The sequence below is a fragment of the Carcharodon carcharias genome, chromosome 2, assembly GCF_017639515.1.
Source record: "Carcharodon carcharias isolate sCarCar2 chromosome 2, sCarCar2.pri, whole genome shotgun sequence".
NCBI classification, from domain to species: domain Eukaryota; kingdom Metazoa; phylum Chordata; class Chondrichthyes; order Lamniformes; family Lamnidae; genus Carcharodon; species Carcharodon carcharias.
This window is the reverse complement of record NC_054468.1, coordinates 189,368,974-189,387,086: the sequence shown is the minus strand read 5'-3', so window position 1 is coordinate 189,387,086 and position 18,113 is coordinate 189,368,974. Positions and strand designations below refer to the sequence as shown.

The window sequence follows — 18,113 nt, the reverse complement described above, 5'->3', positions numbered from 1 at the left end:
CACTATTATAGAACAACATATAATACATCATACAAATACAAAAATCTGAGTTTCGAAGCTATTTTGTAAAAATTTTATTATTTTATTTCCTCATGTATGTTTCAGACAAGCTCTCCATATTCCCCGGTGACAGAAGACTCAGTGAAGACCCTCTCACTCCCTATCTCCACATAAAGATTACAATCATCCCCTTTCACGCCAACCACAGACAGACACAGACACATATATGCACACACAACAGGCACATGCAGACACACACACATACACACACCCCTATTTTAACACCCAACCCCCACACAATCACTCACACATCAGCCCCTCTACCTATCATGCCATTGGACCTAATTGCCAGTGCCTGCCAAACAGTGTCATTATCCTGGGGTGAGAAGCCATACAACAGGGAGCCAGGAGCAGAAAAGCAGTAAATTTTAAAGCCACCACTCACCTTCCTGGCTCAGCTTCATGACCTCCTGGTTTGTACACATGCTGGACACAGTCAGTCTCTGTCAGCCTCTACCCACACCAAGTCCGTTCACTAACATCATGGGCCCACTCAAATTCACCGCTAAAAGTTTTTCTGAGGTTGAAGAGTACTTTGGGCTCACTGTCCATTCCTTGTTATTTGGCGGCATTGATCCAGTGGGTCCAGAACTTACCCGCCAGAGCCTCTGCTTCACAGTCACCACATGCTGCTCAGAGGAGGGGCAGCTCATGCCCAGCTGTGACCTCTGCATCCCAATGGGAGTCGTAACCACAGTTTGGAAACCACTGCCTTAGTGTCCGAAAACATATTGACTTCCGTCTGCTCAATGACTGAGTAGCCACAACTCTCCAGGGTAGAAAGTTCCAAAAGTTCATAACTTGTTGAGTTTCCTCTTACGTCAAGTCTAAACGGCCAACCCCATATTCTCTGATTGTGACCCCTGTGTTTTGAATTCCCCAGCTAGGGGAAACATTTTCTCAGCATTTATCCTGTCAAAGCCCTTAAGAATTGTATATGTTTCAATTAGATCACTTCTCATTCTTCCAATCTCTAGGGAATATGGGCCTCATAGGACAATCCCCTCATCCCAGGAACCAGTCTAGTGAACATTTGTTGCACTCCCTCCAGGGCAAGTACGTCCTTCTTTTGTTAAGGAGACCAAAAGCACACAGTACTAAGGTATGGCCTCACCGATGCACTGTATGATTGTACTAAGACTTCTTTATTCTTGTGTGCCAATCACTTTACAATAAAAGCTAAAATACATTTGCCTTCTTAATTGCTTGCTTTACCTGCAAGTCAACTTTCTGTGATTCATGTACAAGGACACCCCGGTCCCTCTGAATGCAAACATTTCTCAGTCTCTCGCCATTCAAAAAATATTCTGTTTTTTTTTATTTTTCCCACCAAAGTGGATAACTTCAGGCTTTGCCACATTGCATTCCATCTACCATGTTCTTGCCCACTCACCAAACCTGTCCATATCCCTCTGCAGCCTCTTTTACATCCTCTTCAATGCTTACTTTCCCAGCTAACTTTTTATCATCAGCAAATTCAGATCCTTTACAATCAATCCCATCTCTTAAATTATTAATATAGATTGTAAATAGCTGAGGGCCAAGCTCTGTGCCCCACTAGTTACAGCCTGCCAACCTGAAAATGTCCCATTGATTCCTATTCTCTGTTTTCTGTCCATTAACCAGTCCTCAATCTGTGCTAATATGTTGCCCCCAATTTTGTAGCTACCCTTTTCTTTCTGTCCTCCAACCATCTCCCAATGCACAAGACCACATTTCCTTTAGTTCAATTGCCAGGCACTATTCCTGCCTAAAGTTGTTATGTTTTTTAATTCTGCACGTCCACTGCGCTTCTTTATCACTTTTTTTTAGATATTTCTGCAGAGAATTCTGTAAGCTTTTAGATATTTATGCTGATTGAGCCTGATTAACTCAATTTCTCCAATTGTTTAGCTATTCCATCCAATACTATCGACTATAATAATTTAATTGAAGGAAGACTAATTGGCCTATAATTTTTAGTTTAACCTGATCTTATTTTTGTCACCTGCTACACATTTAGCACAATTTTCCTTTCCATAATTATTTCAATGTTATCATCATCCTCCCTTAAATTTCTTCTCATGCTTCTCTTGGGATCCTCAGGTATAAACTATCAGATCTTGGTAATTTGTCTACTTAAATTTGAATAACTTATTTATTACCATCTCCCTTTGAGTAATAATCTTCACAAACAATTCTTCATGCACACTGGTGGTATACAATTCCAATATATTTTATGGAAAGTGAAACAAAGTACTCATTTCATATCCCTCGTATACATTTCACCACTTGCCTCCTTCGTCTCTTAGCAATCTCACTTTTACCTTGATTATCCCCTTACTAGCAATGATCCTATAAAAGCCTTTGTTGCCCTTTTTAATGCAATGTTTCTACTGAACTCACTTGAAGCCATACTGAGCTCTTATTCTAGTTTTCCTATGTAGTCTTCATATTTGTCCTGGCTTCTGTATTTATCTATCCTGTGTATGTTATTTTTTTTACTATTTTACTTCCTGTATTTATCAATGAAACAGTGTTTTTTGTTTTTTGCCTTACTGGAATGTGCTTCATTTGTATATCTTTTATTTTTTGTTTAAACATTTCCCATTTCTGCTCTCGAGTTCCATTTTCTACTCTTTCTACCATTTGATTTAGACTTACAATTGCTTTACTTAACAATATATATTTTTGTTTTCCTTTTTATTGCATTGAATCTAAATACATTGTGATCACTGTTTCCCAAGTGCTCCACGTCTAGGTTACCTGCACAATTTATTTCATTATCCAGAGTTTTTTGCCAGTGTTTCTTTGTTGGAAGAGCAACATATTGACTGAGAAAATATTGCAATAATCCTTTCTTTTCTCACTTGTAATATTTTCCCCAAATCCAGTCTATCTTGGATAATTTTAATCTCCAATAATTATAACTCAATATTTAACATTATACTAACCTATCTTTTCTTCAAAAATGCATCCTCAAAAGTGCTTTTAGTAAAATATAAACTTTGATGTTGACACTAGATTATCTAATCACAGAAATTAAAATTACAGGGAGCACAGAGCATAAATTCATCAGGATGATCCCAAAGATGGGCAATCAGAGCTACAATGAGATATGGACTATTTACACAGAAGCAGAGGACACCAAGAGGAGATTTAATAGAGCACTTTAAAACTGTGTTTTGAGAGAGTAAGTAAGAAGATACTATTTCCTCTGACTAAAATTTTCTTTAAGAAACTGAGGAGAGATGTGGAAGACATTCTTTACAGGGAGATTTGTGAGAACTTTGAGTTCTTTTACACAAGTAGTGGTTGAGGCAGAAACTGTTAGACCTTTAAAGGATAATTGGATAAATATTTGAAGGGCAGGAGGATATAGGAATATGGCAAGACAGCAGGGCAATGGGGAGAGCTTCGGATTTCTCTGGCAAAAGTGTGTCACAAATATGAAGGGTCAAATGGCCTCAATCTGCATTGCTATGGTTTCTATTAGCTAATAGGAATAAGAAAACTGATAGTAGTCAAATGGATCTTAGCGCAGGGGCTAAGAATGTCAGAGATTGTAAAGTGATAAATATAAAGCAGATCAGAGTAGAAAATATAAAACATACAATACCAAAATATATATATAGAATATATGCACATAATGAATTGGTGAGAAAAAGACACAGGGACAAAAGGTTCTGGGTGTGATTAATGACCAGCGATTGAACGTATCTAGTCAGTGTGAAGCTATGATCAACAAGATGAAGCAAATGCTGAAGTTGAGATGTATGAAGTGAACTATGTATCAAGCCTGCATTACTCATTGGTGAGAACATGTTTTCAATATTCCATGGATTTTTAGACACCCTACATTTAAAATGTTATTAATGACTTGCAGAGAGTTCAGAGAAGAGCAACAAAATTAATTCTGGAATCTAGAAAGAGGAAAGAAATTGCATTTATATGCCCTCAGGACTTCCCAAAGTGCTTCATTGTGAAAGAAATACTTTTGAAGTATAGTCACTGCAGTAATGTAGGCAAACAAAACAACTGATTTGTGTACAATGAGTTCCCACAAACAGCAATGAGATAAATTGCCAGAGAATTTGTTTCAGTGGCATTGATTGAGGGATAAATGTCAGCCAGGATATTGAGAGAATTGCCTTGCTCTTCATTGTATAGTGCCATGGGATTTTTTACTACCTCAGTTTAACGCCTCATCACATTCATCAACGCAACACTCCCTCAATACCGCAACCTAGGCTGTGAGCTCAAGTCTCTGGAGTAGGATTTTAACCCACAATTTTCTGCTTAGTGCTGTAAACTATGAACAGATACCTACAGAAATAAAATTATTTTCATTAGATTTAGAGAGTACATAATCAGGATGTTGTTTAACAAGTTATTACTGCAGAACAGAAGAACACAAGAACAAATGTTCACAACAATCAGTGAGATTAAAACTATTTTTCCCCACATTGTAGATACATAAAATAAAGGGATTTAAAATCCGTCTGTGTAAAAATGGAATTCAAGATTGCAATGATAAGTACAGCATTTCAATGCTCCATGAATTAGGATTGTTAATTTGCTGCTGAGTTCATGAGAGGTGCCATCTATAAAATCCAGTTCCTAAACATGTAGGGCTGGAGAACAGGACTGATTTACAATTTTGCTAATTACCTTCAAAGCCAAGAAGAAATTTGACGAAGTGTTATCTTTATTGATGTTTTATCTATGCCTTTCAAGAGAATTAATGTATTCATTGAAATCCATGATATTGCAATTTGTAAATGTTCTATGAATGGAATGTTTTTTTGGCTGAAAGCTCTCTTCAACTTTTATGTTCTTATATCTATTTACTTCAATGTTGCAACAAAGTGTTGAACATGAGCAATTTCTGGCTCATCAAAATGTCTTCTGTCACCCATTCAGATGTATAAGAGGAGGCACAGAAATAGACCAGTATACAGCAAAGGACTGAATGGCCCATTTCTAGACTGTGGACTCAATGTAACTCAATGTAGACAAGAACATAAGAAAGAAAATGAATAGGTAGAGCCAGGGACTCAACAGTCCTCCTTCTGGATTCTTCCTCACAAGACACAAGTACGTCCAGGATTCTAATGGCTGATATATATAAGTGTAACCTTGTTCATGCACAAAACTTGAGTCATTATTAATAAATATTACACTATGTCGCAGCTGACCATTATTAATTTTCTTGATTTTCTTGGTTGTAGACATTGAAACAACTGACTGTTGTTGAATGTTCCAAATTCAGGTATAAAGTTATTTTCCATATTTCTGTAGAATTAACTGCATAATTTACCAATTAGCCATGTTGAAAATTCCAATGTATCGCAAAGGCTATAAGCCCTGATAATATCACAGCTAGGGTGCTTTTGTATCCACCTGACAGTAAAGGTAAGGCCTCAGTTTAATGTCTCATCCAAAATACAACACCTCCAACAGTGTAGCCATAAAAATAGATATCTGTAAATGAAATAGCCAATGCAAGCAGCTCCTAAAGAGCAGCAATGTATTCTGCTATAACCACATGACATGAGAAGCCAATTCTATACTCTCACCAACCTCTCGATAAAGAAGTTCCTCCTAAATTCTTTATTTGATTTATTAGTTTCTATCTTATGCATGTGCCTCCAAGTTTTGGTCTTATCAACAAGTGTACTCCAATGTTTATGCTCCTAGCCAAAGTTGTTCCAGTACAGCTTCAAAACTGGGATCTACCCAGGACAGTGGAGAACAAACCCAGCAAGACCTGAGAATGGCAAGCACTGACAGCAAGGCAATATTTGACCATGCACCTTAGTAAATCAGAAGTTGATGGGATTCAGGAGAAATGTTTCCAATGGCTGGATATTTGTGGGTGTTGAAAGCTAATCACCTCAGCCTCTGGACATTGTTGCAAGATTCCCCAGCAGAACAACCTAGGCCCAACTATCTTCAGTTATTTCATCAATGACTTTGCTCCAAAATAAGTTCAGAAGTGACGCTGTTCACTAGTCACAGAGCTGCTCCAGTCAAAATTCCTCATGTCTATACTCACAAGCAGCAGGACCTGGCTAATAATTGCCAAATAACATTTGCATCACCTAAGTGCCAGGTAATGATGAATAACAGAGTCTAACCACCTCACCTGACATTTTTACAGGCTTAGGATCCTTGAATCCCCCACTATTAACACATTTGGAGCCACAATTGACCAGAACCTGAATTCAACTGCCTTGGCTACTAAAGCAGGTCAACAGGTGGATTTTCTGTAACTAGTGGCTCATGTCCTGACTCCTCAAATCCTTTCCTTTAACTATAAAATACAAGACAGGAGAGTAATAGAATACTCTCCAATGGCTTGGATGGGTGTAGCCACAACAACATTCAAGAAGTTCAATGCTACCACTCTACTTGATCAGAGCTTTATGCACCAGTCTGAACATACGGTCTCTCCATCATCAGCAACTGTGGCTACAGAATGTACTATCTATTATAGAATGCAGTACAGCAACGCACCAAGACTTCTTCAACACACCCCCCAAACCTGTGACCTCCACATCTAGAAGAACAGGGACAACAAGTTGATGGGCAAATCGGCATTTCTAAGATCTCCAAGCCACACATCATCCTGATTTGGATATCTATCATCATTCCTTCTTTGTTGCTGGGTCAAAATTCTTATATTGTCTACCCTACATCATTGTGGAAGCACCTTCACAGCAAGTGGAGTGGTTGTGTGGGTCAAAAATGTGGCCCATCATTACCTTCTCAGGGAAACTAGTGAAGGGCAATAAATCCTGGCATTGCCAGCAACACCCACATCCTGAAACAGAGAAAAAATGCATAATGTCTTACCACAGGCAGTATTCTAAAAAAAAGTTAATGGAATATAAATAAAGATTGTTCAAACGTACTGCTGTAAAAGCAAGAAATGATGCAACTGATCTACACAAATTAATATGAATTATACCAGTTGGCAATAAAGGCTAGAAAATACTGACAGTAAGGAAGGCATGTGGGAGGCCATTTTTACTTGAGACAGGATTGCTATTTTTACTCACTCAATGTAACAAATCTAAACATTTTATTTTGGAGGCCAAGCAGTTTTACCTACAACAGAAGGGCTTGGGCAATCATTGTCAGATAAACAAACAAGCTTCAAAAGTTGTTAGAAATACAGAGAACAGTAGGAAATATATGAATAGTTTTAAAAGGTGGAGTTAAATCTAACCTTTAGGTGCCAGTTTCTGGAAAATGCCTATCATTCTGGGTCAACTGGTTCACCTACCGTGGCCTTGAAAACAATATTATAGATAAAACCACTTCCTCATAGAAGATAGTTTTCTTACCCTAATGGTATCCATAACTTATTTAATTAAACACTTTGAAAAGTAAATATTATACATGTGCCTGCCTTGTTGTCTCTTTTTGCTATTGCCACCTATTTCTTTCCTATTCCTCTTTCTCCCTCTCTCACACACTAATTCTACTTTTATTCCTGTTTGAAAGCAGCTTGAAGGAGATGGTTTTGAGGTGAATAAAGAGACTGGGATCTGGGATTGCCCTGGAGATATAATTAATATCACCTGATTATGCTTGTAACTGGTTGGGAGGAGAAAGATGACCATACAATCCAGTAAGGAAGCTATTCATGCCTCGCGTCCTTTGAACTGTGTATTCTACCAACATCATTAAAAACATTCTGCTGTTGCCCCAATACTTTGAAGCTAGCAGATGGAGACATGGCCTAAGTATGAACAGGTTTGGAGTAATAATACTCTTGATTTTTCAGGAGAGATGGGAATGGAAAACAGCAGGTGAGATGATAGCAGTAGATCATAAGGATGTTCTGGGGTGGCATTAAGATAGAATCCATATTGAAAGAATTACTAAATGGGAAGGAAAATGGCTCCATGAGAGGCAGAGACTTTCAGACAGGTCAGATAGGTATGTAAGAATAACAAAGCAACAATATTGGGTGAATTAAGTTATTCCAAGATGAGCTGGAATAAACATGTTACACGTTGTCAAAGTGAGAAATACTTCCTAGAATGCACCCAGAACTGCTTTCTAGATCAATATATTTCTAATCCAACAACAAAAGAAGCATAGGTCAATTTAGTTGTGGGAGATTAATTCATTGGGGCTAGCAAGAGCACCAACACCCATTCCCCACCAAATTTACACACTCACATGCAAACTTCCAATTCAGGCAGACATGATGCTGAGAAGCTTGTGACATTTCTTGGTGAGGCAGTCACTCAGTTGAATTGCCTGATGAAATACCCATGTCCATCTGTCTTCTTGGACAAACCTTTCCATTTCTATGAGGTATTCAGAGATGACTCTGTGAAGTGTACTACTGAAGGTTTAAATTCTCCTTTGGCTTACGCAAAATTTAATGTCCTGGACCCAGATTTCTATTTGCCTGCTCCTTGCAGAACTGTTAGATGCCAAAGTTATGAAACTGGAGCATCTGCTTATGGGAAGGAGGGGGCAGGTCAAGCATGTGTTTGTCCAAACCTGAGTTGATATATGACCTTCAGAAATAATGCAACAATACTGATGGTAAACTGCAAGTAAAGAAAAAGATGCAGGTGCTTTTATTTAATGTCAATTTGTGCTAGACACATCTTCTCTTTAAGTATTCAGAATCCTAATGTGAGTGCTAGCTCCTCTATTTAGTCTTAGTAAAACAATTTAAACCACAGCAAAATTACATACATTGCTACATTGACCTTCTCAACACTTACAACCTAGATATTTCAGAGACAACTAACCAAACGGGACATAATTGTTCCATGGGTGAAGTGAGCCTTTATTTTCATTTGTACCAATATATTTTCGATCAAGATACTGAAACAAAGCAGTCCCTTAATATATCGTCCCCACAACACCTGAAATGAACCTGACACGATTGAATGTACAGTCCTACAACTGAGATGTTAATGCCAACCTCGACCACCGTGAATCATTTTACAGACAGCGTATTGTCCTTAACTGGCATAACTGTTTTGGACTTACACATGAATCTAGACATCTCTAAGGGGATGTTTCACACTACTGTTTTATGTGACTACCTTATAACTTCCTTATTTTTCACAGTGTAATGATTAACAATGCTAGCTCCACAGGCTTGGCCCGATTTTTTTTGCTCAGTAGTTTGATCCTATTTCTTTTTGTTTCTGATCCTTATAGCAATCACACAGGAATATTGTTTCCCAATGTATTAGATGCAAACTATCTAGATACTATCTGAGCTACTCGAAATCATCGCGTGGTCAGTAGGCAAACCGAGCACAGTGGTCGCTATTGGAGCCCTGACACCGTCATATTTCTGCTTGAGACAATTAGATCGAATATTATTATTCTTTGAAATAACTTCCAACTTGTTAACACATTTTTGTACCAATGTGACTGAAATGTTCCATCAGACTCCTTTGTGCGTTTTTTCGCTTCAACTTTTAACCTCTCGCCTCTGTTACCTTGGTAACCGTGGTAATGCTTAGATCGCTCATCAGACACAAAATAATTGAAATATATATCCACGTTATAAAAAAAATCATTAAATAAACACCAGAGTCTGTAAAGCGCAGTGAAACCCAGAGAGATCAAGACCCGTGCAACCCTCCGACGAGATAAGCTACAGACTTTATTGTGCTTTCTGGAAATAATCTGTGTATTTGGTTCCTTGACCTACTGCAGGTGCATCGAGACATTGATAGGAAACGATGTGATAACTCGGACAACACCAGAAAATAATTTTCACAATGAGATTCAAGCGGCCATTCGGGTGCGGTACAACAAAACACATGGGAACAATTAGCATTAATGTCCTGCCACAGAGTAAAGATCGGAGTTGACTTTAAGCTTGAAGAAAGCAATGCCTGACCACGGCACAAATAACATCATTTTCTCTTGGAGTGGCCCTGGTTCGAGTTCTAGTTGCACTTTCATACTTAATGGGAAGTGATGAGATTATTTCCGTCAATTTTCCTCACACTGAGCTGGAGTTTCCATGTATCTATCCATCAGGCTATTTACCTTTCTATCGCATTCCCTGCTATCAGCTATCAATCTCGGTCCGCGTTTATCTCGATCTCTGTTTATCTAATCTTCCGCTGCTGCTAAGATAGATTGCAAAATATCTTTCATTATAATTTTCATATCTTTGTATCGCAGCGCAGCGTCGTCAGGCGTTGTTAGAGAAATGTGGCAGATGCACAATGAATATTCTTTCAGTCGTGTTTTACAATTTAGCAGGATGTTGAGACAGCCAACTGTGCCGGCAGCGTTTCACATTGCCCGTCTCAGTAAAAAAAATCTTAGTCTAAGTTGCCGAGCCCTGGTTCCAACTTTCCTTCAGCGGCGTTAGGTGTAGCATCAATCCCAACTACCACTAGCTCGTGTCATTGCAGATCCTCTGGCAGGGCAAGGCAGAGAAACACTTTATTGATTAGACAAAATAAGAACTTTAGAAACTTCTTTAGTGTGCGTAATAAACTGCCAGAGTGTTACAGTTTCTATACTTGTACAGGGAAATCGGAGGTCACTATTGTTCTTTGTCTTTTGAAATATTGTGGAATCATCGGAAGGTAATGAATCCTCCATCTCTGCCATCCCTAACAACACTTAAACATGTTACGTCGTTTGAATGAACTTCAGTACCTTCAAAATCAAATGCTTTCATCCATAATAATGGATTATTTTCAGCCGCGTTCGTTTTTTTTAGAAGTTATAAGTTACTTTGCCAGACGCAAGCCTACAAGTTTTCTTGTATTTGTTACTGCTTGGAGACAACTGTCGATTCGGGTAATAAGTTATACCAAATGCTCTTCAGGTGAATGCGTTTCTGTGGATTTTGCACTATACAAGCTAAATAATACTTGGTAACTTTTACAAATCTACAAAATGCAAATAGTTAACATTGTGAGACTGGCACACCACGCACCATTTATGATCCGGAGTGTTGCATTTATTGCAAAGAATAGCTCACAATCACGATTTGCCCCACCTTTGATTTTGGACGAAAGTTATCTGAATGTTACTGCGCCGAGAAATGCATTTATACATTTTTGGCTTGTTATCTTTTTAACACGTGGTGGCCCAGCAACCGCTTCAGCTTCTGCGAATAACCATTTGCAAGTTGTTGGTTTAAAAGTTTGAATACAATGGGGTTTTTTTGTACCTGGAAGCAAATATATTCCATCTTACGCCAGCAATATAGAAAGGAGCTTATATAGCTATAGATAAAATCAAAATATTTTAATTATTGAATGTTAATTACGTCTTTGAAGAGCTAAACGTGTGGTCTTACATTTTGAGCAGTGTCACTGTGTACCAAAGCGAACAACGGCTAAACTTCAGCTTTTAGTAAATCTTTAACGATAAATTGGAGGTTTAAACATTGGGGATGAAACTATCACCGTTTCTCCATGTTTCCACGTACCATATGAACTTACATTTCTCAAAATTCAGTAACTCACGCACAGAGACAAGTTTAGCAAACACTGTTGTCAAACGTTCTGCAATGCAGATTAAATTGCATTGAAGAGGATTGTCAAAAAAAGTTTCCACCTTGTCTCCTGACAGAAAATATTCACCTAGTTTTGCGTTAAGTGTATTATTACTAATATATATCATAATTAATCGCATACTGCCTCCTTTAGCATTTACACTCCCATTACATTACTGCTAAGTACCATATGAGAAATGTTTTTGCAAATCGTAATTTGTAACTTCATGCATCAAGTTTTCTCCTCAGTGGCTTTCCTATCTCCATGTGCAGATATCTCTCCTGTGCTTCCACTGATATTCTGTACTGTATCTCTCGTCTACCCTCAGTTCTCATTCCACATTTCAAAAGGGTTCAGATGGTATTTTCTACTTTGCCTAACGCTTCTTTTCTAGACATACACTGCAAATTTCGCCTAATGTGAATAGTTCTTCGGCTTTCCAGCCCTGTGTAATTTAAACAAATCTGTGTTTCCGGTTTCTTTATCTCAACGTATACGATTTTATATTTCCTACCTGAAGCAGGGTAGTGGTAATTTTTCTCTGACCCAATGTCTTTAAGTTACTACAAGTTTTGCAAATGTGATTTCTAAGCCACGAATATTGTTCGAAATGATCACTGCTAAAATGATTATATTACCATTGGCGCCTTTACCGAAGATACAGTTTTTCGATTTCTTCATCTCTGAAACGCGTTTATTGCAAGGTTAATGGTTCAAACAAGCTGGGTACTTCACATCAATATTTTATCTGTCATAATTAATATCTTCTTTGAACCAAATGTCCGATAAGGGTACAACTACCCTAAATCAGCATCATACACAACATTCTGTCCAAATTTCATTGTAAGGTCACTTATCGGTGTTATAGATGTGTTCAACAATCTTATTTGCAAAATTCAAAGGCACGTAGTGACCCTACAGTTTTGCTATTTCTCACTGATCCGTACAATTAGGAAGATGGTTCGTGAACAATGTTACCGCTTTTTCTTTGAAGCAATGTGCATTGTTTTCTACATCGCTATTACATCTGGCGGTGAACTCCCACAATTGAAGTCAACGAGGACTAAACAATACTTTGAACATCTAATCATTCTCATACCTGCAGATAAGTCTTTTACAGTAGGCTTGTTTGCTTGAATATTGTGCTGGCCTCTCAGTAGCATACCCTATTGTACTTTCAGAAGCAGTATCTTACTAACGTGTGTCAGTGAAGAGTTAATGGGCAAAGACTGAAGACAGTGCGTGCACCATATGCTGTAGAAGCGGATTTTATTTGGCTATACTGTTGATGTAGGAATCTGGTGACAACATAATAAATAGTCTTTTTAAGTTATTCACTGATAAATGTTATAATAAATGGTGCTTAATAATGTAAAATTAACCAAACACCTGACTAAAAATGATAGATTTCCTCCAAGAATGTAAACCTTTTTTACCCATTACATAAAATTGCAGACAATGCACTTTTCAGAAAAAAAAATCCTTATTTATTTTTTCTGTTCTCCTAAGTGAGTCATAATAGTGTGCGCGTATGCGCGAGACAGGAGAGTTATGGAATAATGCTCGAATCCAGGGGAAGACTAACACTTCTTGTCATTTTGAACAATCCGATGTTATCTGGTGCTGGGCAGTATTTAAATTCTCAAATTTGAAGGGACAGCGTGCTTTAAAATACAAGTTTACTTAACTGATTCACTCACAGATAACGAGTTACACAGAAGGCTACATCTTTTTTAATGCGGGATAGAATTGAATACAATTCTGTAAATCACCCAAACGTGCCGAGGATATTTAGCGGTAGCTATTTCAAAATAATTACCTTTGTTATAGCTTCCCAAGTTGTATTTGATGTTATTACTGTTACAAAATGTAAATTATAATGTCAGCTAAAATATGGCTTAGTCATCGGAAGGTATATGGAACGTGTGGACATTGAAGTATTGATTTTATTTCCAATTGTCCCATTCAGGTAAAGGTGAGTACTCTCGTCAGTAAAATAGTTAAAAAGTTAGAAGAAATGAGAATGTTGAAGGGGAGAGTGGGAAGTTGATAAATTGGTCTTCAACTTTTAAGTCATATACATGAGTTTTCAAAGCCAGCCTTGCAGACGGATTAATGCGGATCCTTTGTTATTATTTTATGGGGCATGAGATTGGAAATGTATGCAGTGCAGAAACAGACTGATGGGCATAAATCAAAGGCTGATTTCTAGTCACATCACCCCTCTAAAACGCCTGGAAAGCCTTTTGAGTCGAAAAGGAAAGAAAATGACCTGTAATTCGACATATAGAAAAAGGCACATGCTTCAAATGAATTTCCAGGTCCTCTTGTAATGAAGCATTGATGTCACAGGCAGCATAACCCCCCACCCCCGCACAATTTAAGTGTAAAACAGGGAGGGCGATTAAATGCGGGCGAGACCGAAGAGCTGCACGCCAGAGCACCAGAATTGATCTTTTCATAACTCCAACATTCAAACCACATAGCTAATTCATGAGTAGTCGCCCACAAAGGTATACGACGAGCGGCACATAATCTAAACAGTTTTCGCAATTTGTACAGAAAAAAGAATGAGTCAAACTAATCCGCAAAACACGAAGAAGGCAAACTACGTTTATTTCAAAGTAAAATTAATTAGTATTATGGGTAACACAGATACAAACTATTTAAATAAAAAGACTGCAGAATTGCAATACAAGAATAGGCAATTGATTTTAAGCCTTAATCTTGCGGGAAGAAAAGCAGAGAAAATGCACCGAAATCAGATTAATTTTTCTCTTGATAACAACACCTATCCCAAAATGGGAGATGAATGTTTTTTTTCTCTCTCTAACAAATCAAAATATAGCAATGTGCACGTTCCTACCGTAAGTTTTAAATGCTGAAAACATGCACAGATTTCTGCCAATTTTCCTATCATTACAGTTGGGGATACTCTCTCCTCAGGTGTATCAGGCTGGCGCTCTGAGATAAATAGCAAATCCTTCACCCTACAGGTTTGCTGCGTGGATCTGCCTGGGGCTCTCTCTGTCTCTCTCTTTACCCCCTCCCCCCCACCCCCACCACCACCCTACACACACACACACACACACTCATTCCTATCTATCTTCACACATTCTGTTTCTGTTTCCCTCTCATCTACTTGAAGGGGGGCTCATGCGCAAAATTACGCATTCTTCTCTCATTTGTTCCTTGTATCAATCAAAAAGTTGGCTATTTATAGGCTACAGAACATGGGATGGTAATACTGATCTCCCCCTCTCTGTCTGTTCTGAAGTTGTTAAGTGGTCAGGTTGAGTGCAGCTATTTGGCCATTTGCTATTGCTGAGTCCAGGAGGAAGGTCCCAAGCTGTGATTAACTCAATCTTACTGCAACCACGAACCATGTGAGTACCTAAATAATTATATTTGGACACCAAATATATTGTTCCATATGCCTTTCACAATATGGATATGGTACAGCTATTTACTTGCATTTTTGTAGATGTGCCTGAAAGCTCAAAATATAGCGAATCTATTCCTGCGTTTTGCTATTTTGATAAATGTGTCATCGAGCAATTTTTCACTTGAAGAAAGCACGATAATGCATCTTTTATAGATGGAATGCATGTTAAATGTCTCTGTAGTATCCGCAGTGCTCTCTAGATAGGATATGATGAAGGTTGTTGTTATGTGAGATTGCAGTGGAATTACTCAATATTCGATTTTTTAAATTCCTCGTCACTGAAGGCAGTAAAACTGTTGTATGCATTGCGAGAGAAGCCACCCTTCAGATTAAATTTACAACCAAACAGAATGAGATGGGGATTTGCAGTTTTATAAATTAAATATTTTGTCGCCACCACAACCCCACAGTGATGTATCCGCGGATAGTGGATTACAGATTGCTGCGTTACAAATAAATCCGGGGTTTTCTGCTAAAGCTGATTTCGATGTACTAAATCAAGTGCAGAAATACAACTTATGCTCAGGTCCTATCGAACATTGAATACGGCGTTTCTTGCTGTTTCAACATAATCTGCTACCTCTGCTTGACTGGAGAATTTAATTCAATTCACGTGTTTTATCGCCCGTTTCATATGCAAACAGTTTCAAAAAAAATCTAAATCGAGTCAGGCGATTATTTTTAAAGTTCGAAGTTACACAGAGCGAGTATGTAGGTTAGATCTGCGCGACAAGTTAAAGGCGAGTAATTAATGGTCGCCATCAAATATATGACTGTTCTTTAAAGATGAATAGCTTTTTTTCCCCTTAGCTATCATTTTTATCCCGGAAAGTTGGAGCGGTAAATGGTTTGAAAACTACTCTAAGATCGTAAAGCTATGACACAACCTATTCCTGCCAGACCACGCAAACAATAGCTAATGCGTTCAAACTTTAGTCTTAGTCGTGACTTCAGTGATTACACGGCTGTCAACGTGCGGAACAATCATCTCTTCCCTTAGGGTACTTTGATAGGAGATTGCCATTATTTCTGACGCGCGGGTCCTAGTTAATACAAAATAAACACGAACATGCAAGTAAAATAAACCCCACCATCACGGATAGCCACTGATAAGAGTGATAATTCTGCTAAATAACGCATTACGGATTGACGCCCTTCTAAGATCATTTTGATAACATCACTTTCTTCCTAAGATCAGCTTTCTGATACCCAGCATCTATCATTGTTAACGCAATGGCATCCCCGATTTAAACACACACACACACACACATACTCTCTATCGCAAGATCGGGATATGCCTTCGCAAAATTGTCGATCTGAAGCTACCAGTCTCGGACTGTACCTGGACATTAGATGCTAGATGAAGTGAGAACTCTGTCAACCTTTTATGTAGGTGAATTTTTTTTTGGTTCTTTAACCTAAGAATAAATTGACATATTAAATGCCGTACCACTTCTATATTTTTTTTAAAAAGGCCGAAATCACTTCAAGTGCACATTTGTTATCAGTCTGGAGCACCGCCAGTGCCGTGAGATTGTGAATTTCGTCCCGTCTGTTGCAACTTGTCATTGATAAAATAAGCAGAGGGAATGACGCTCTGGGTCACGCTGAGTACGGACGGGCGCATTGCCGAGCGGGTGTGTGCCGATCACATGGCCGCTCTTACAGCACGGCTCCTGCAAGCAGAAAGCTCAACATGCCGGCTTGAAATGAGACAGGCGCTGAATCAACGCCTAGATCTTGACCCCGCTGGCCCCGATTCCCTCCGGTTTGCCGGGAAATCAGGAGCGGCCGCTTCTGCCGTCACCCCCTAGACTTTAGAGAATCACAGGCTCCCAGGAAAGGGAGGCGTGTGTGTTGTAAAGAGGGTTGCAGCGTTTCCGAACCCCGTGGACATTAAAGCGAAAGTAGCCGGCTTCCATTTACTTTAAACTACCAAATAAACCCCGGCACCAGCTCTCGATCTGATAGGGAGGTTGTCCAAGGTAATCGTAAATCAATCACACATTTGCTAAAACGTGCAGCTTTTTCTGACAGTCTCTGATTGCGATTTATTAAAGCGCCTGTGAAGCGGCTGATGTTGAGCTGAGGTTACCCTTGCAGAAGGTTGCAACTGTGCAGCAGCCGCAGGTTCTAAAGTTCCTGCCATTCTTTCCTAAAGCAGCCTCGGTGGCTGCCACAAGAGGAGGACGATGATGTATAATGATCATTTGCAGGTCTTGTCCTGAAAATAGATGATAGTTTTGACAGCTGATCCACTGTAGGCCTGGAGATCGTGGCGCGTCAGTTGCATTTTTTTTTCGCTGGCTTGGTTCAGTTTTGTTGTGACCACATGGGGTGGTTGGTGGTAGGAAGCACGTTACGTGCTAGAGATAGCTAGTTCCTGACCATATACAGTTTGTGTGTGTGAGAGAGAGGGAGTCGGTTATATGCCTGTGTCTTAGGGAGATGTGTACTGGGGAGAAAAAAAAACAAGTGTATGTGTGTGTGTGAGAGAGAGAGAGTCTGTGTGAGAGGGAGAAAGTCACATTGAATGCTGGGCCGGCGTGCCGCAGTATTTCGGCGAGAAACAACACGATATCTTACTGTATTCCGAGACATTTAGTGGCAATAAAGCGACGGCGGCCGAAGAAACTAAACAGTGCAGGTTAAAGAGACGGCCCTAAACCGGCAATGTGTAACTTGTAAGCTGTAGTAAGATCTATCATCCAACCAGTGCAGATTTCCAAGTTGTCAGTGAGGAGAATACGTTCATGTTATACTGGAGGCCCAGTGCTTCCCAGGACGTTGTAGCAAACAGTACACAATGCAAGCTCCTAATGCAGTGTAAATGTATAAGATTCTAGATTTAACGCAGACTGAATGAATTACTGCAATAATCGCACTGCGATGCATGCCATTGCCAGATTGTTTTATTAAGCATTAACACACCTTTGAGGAACACAAATCTGGGGTACGTGGACCTGAAAGCTGTGCAGGCCCACCATCTCTGCATGATGCAATTAGAAAACTATAAGTTAAAAACACACACTTCAAATAGGGGCTAGTTTCGTGTTTATGTTGAAACAGTTTCTTGATATGGTACAATCACATGCAAGTTGTTGAACTCG

At 39.0% G+C, this 18,113-nt stretch overlaps 1 protein-coding gene across 2 annotated transcripts in view; it reads left to right on the top strand.

The window, feature by feature from the left end:
- The first annotated feature begins 16,851 nt into the window (after positions 1 to 16,851).
- esrrga (estrogen-related receptor gamma a) overlaps positions 16,852 to 18,113 on the top strand; it is a 264,887-nt gene continuing 263,625 nt past the window's right edge. For both annotated transcript variants that reach the window (XM_041213293.1, XM_041213275.1), the window contains exon 1: positions 16,852 to 16,988. The gene's annotated coding sequence lies outside the window, so the exon portion shown is untranslated. The remainder of the gene's footprint in view (positions 16,989 to 18,113) is intronic.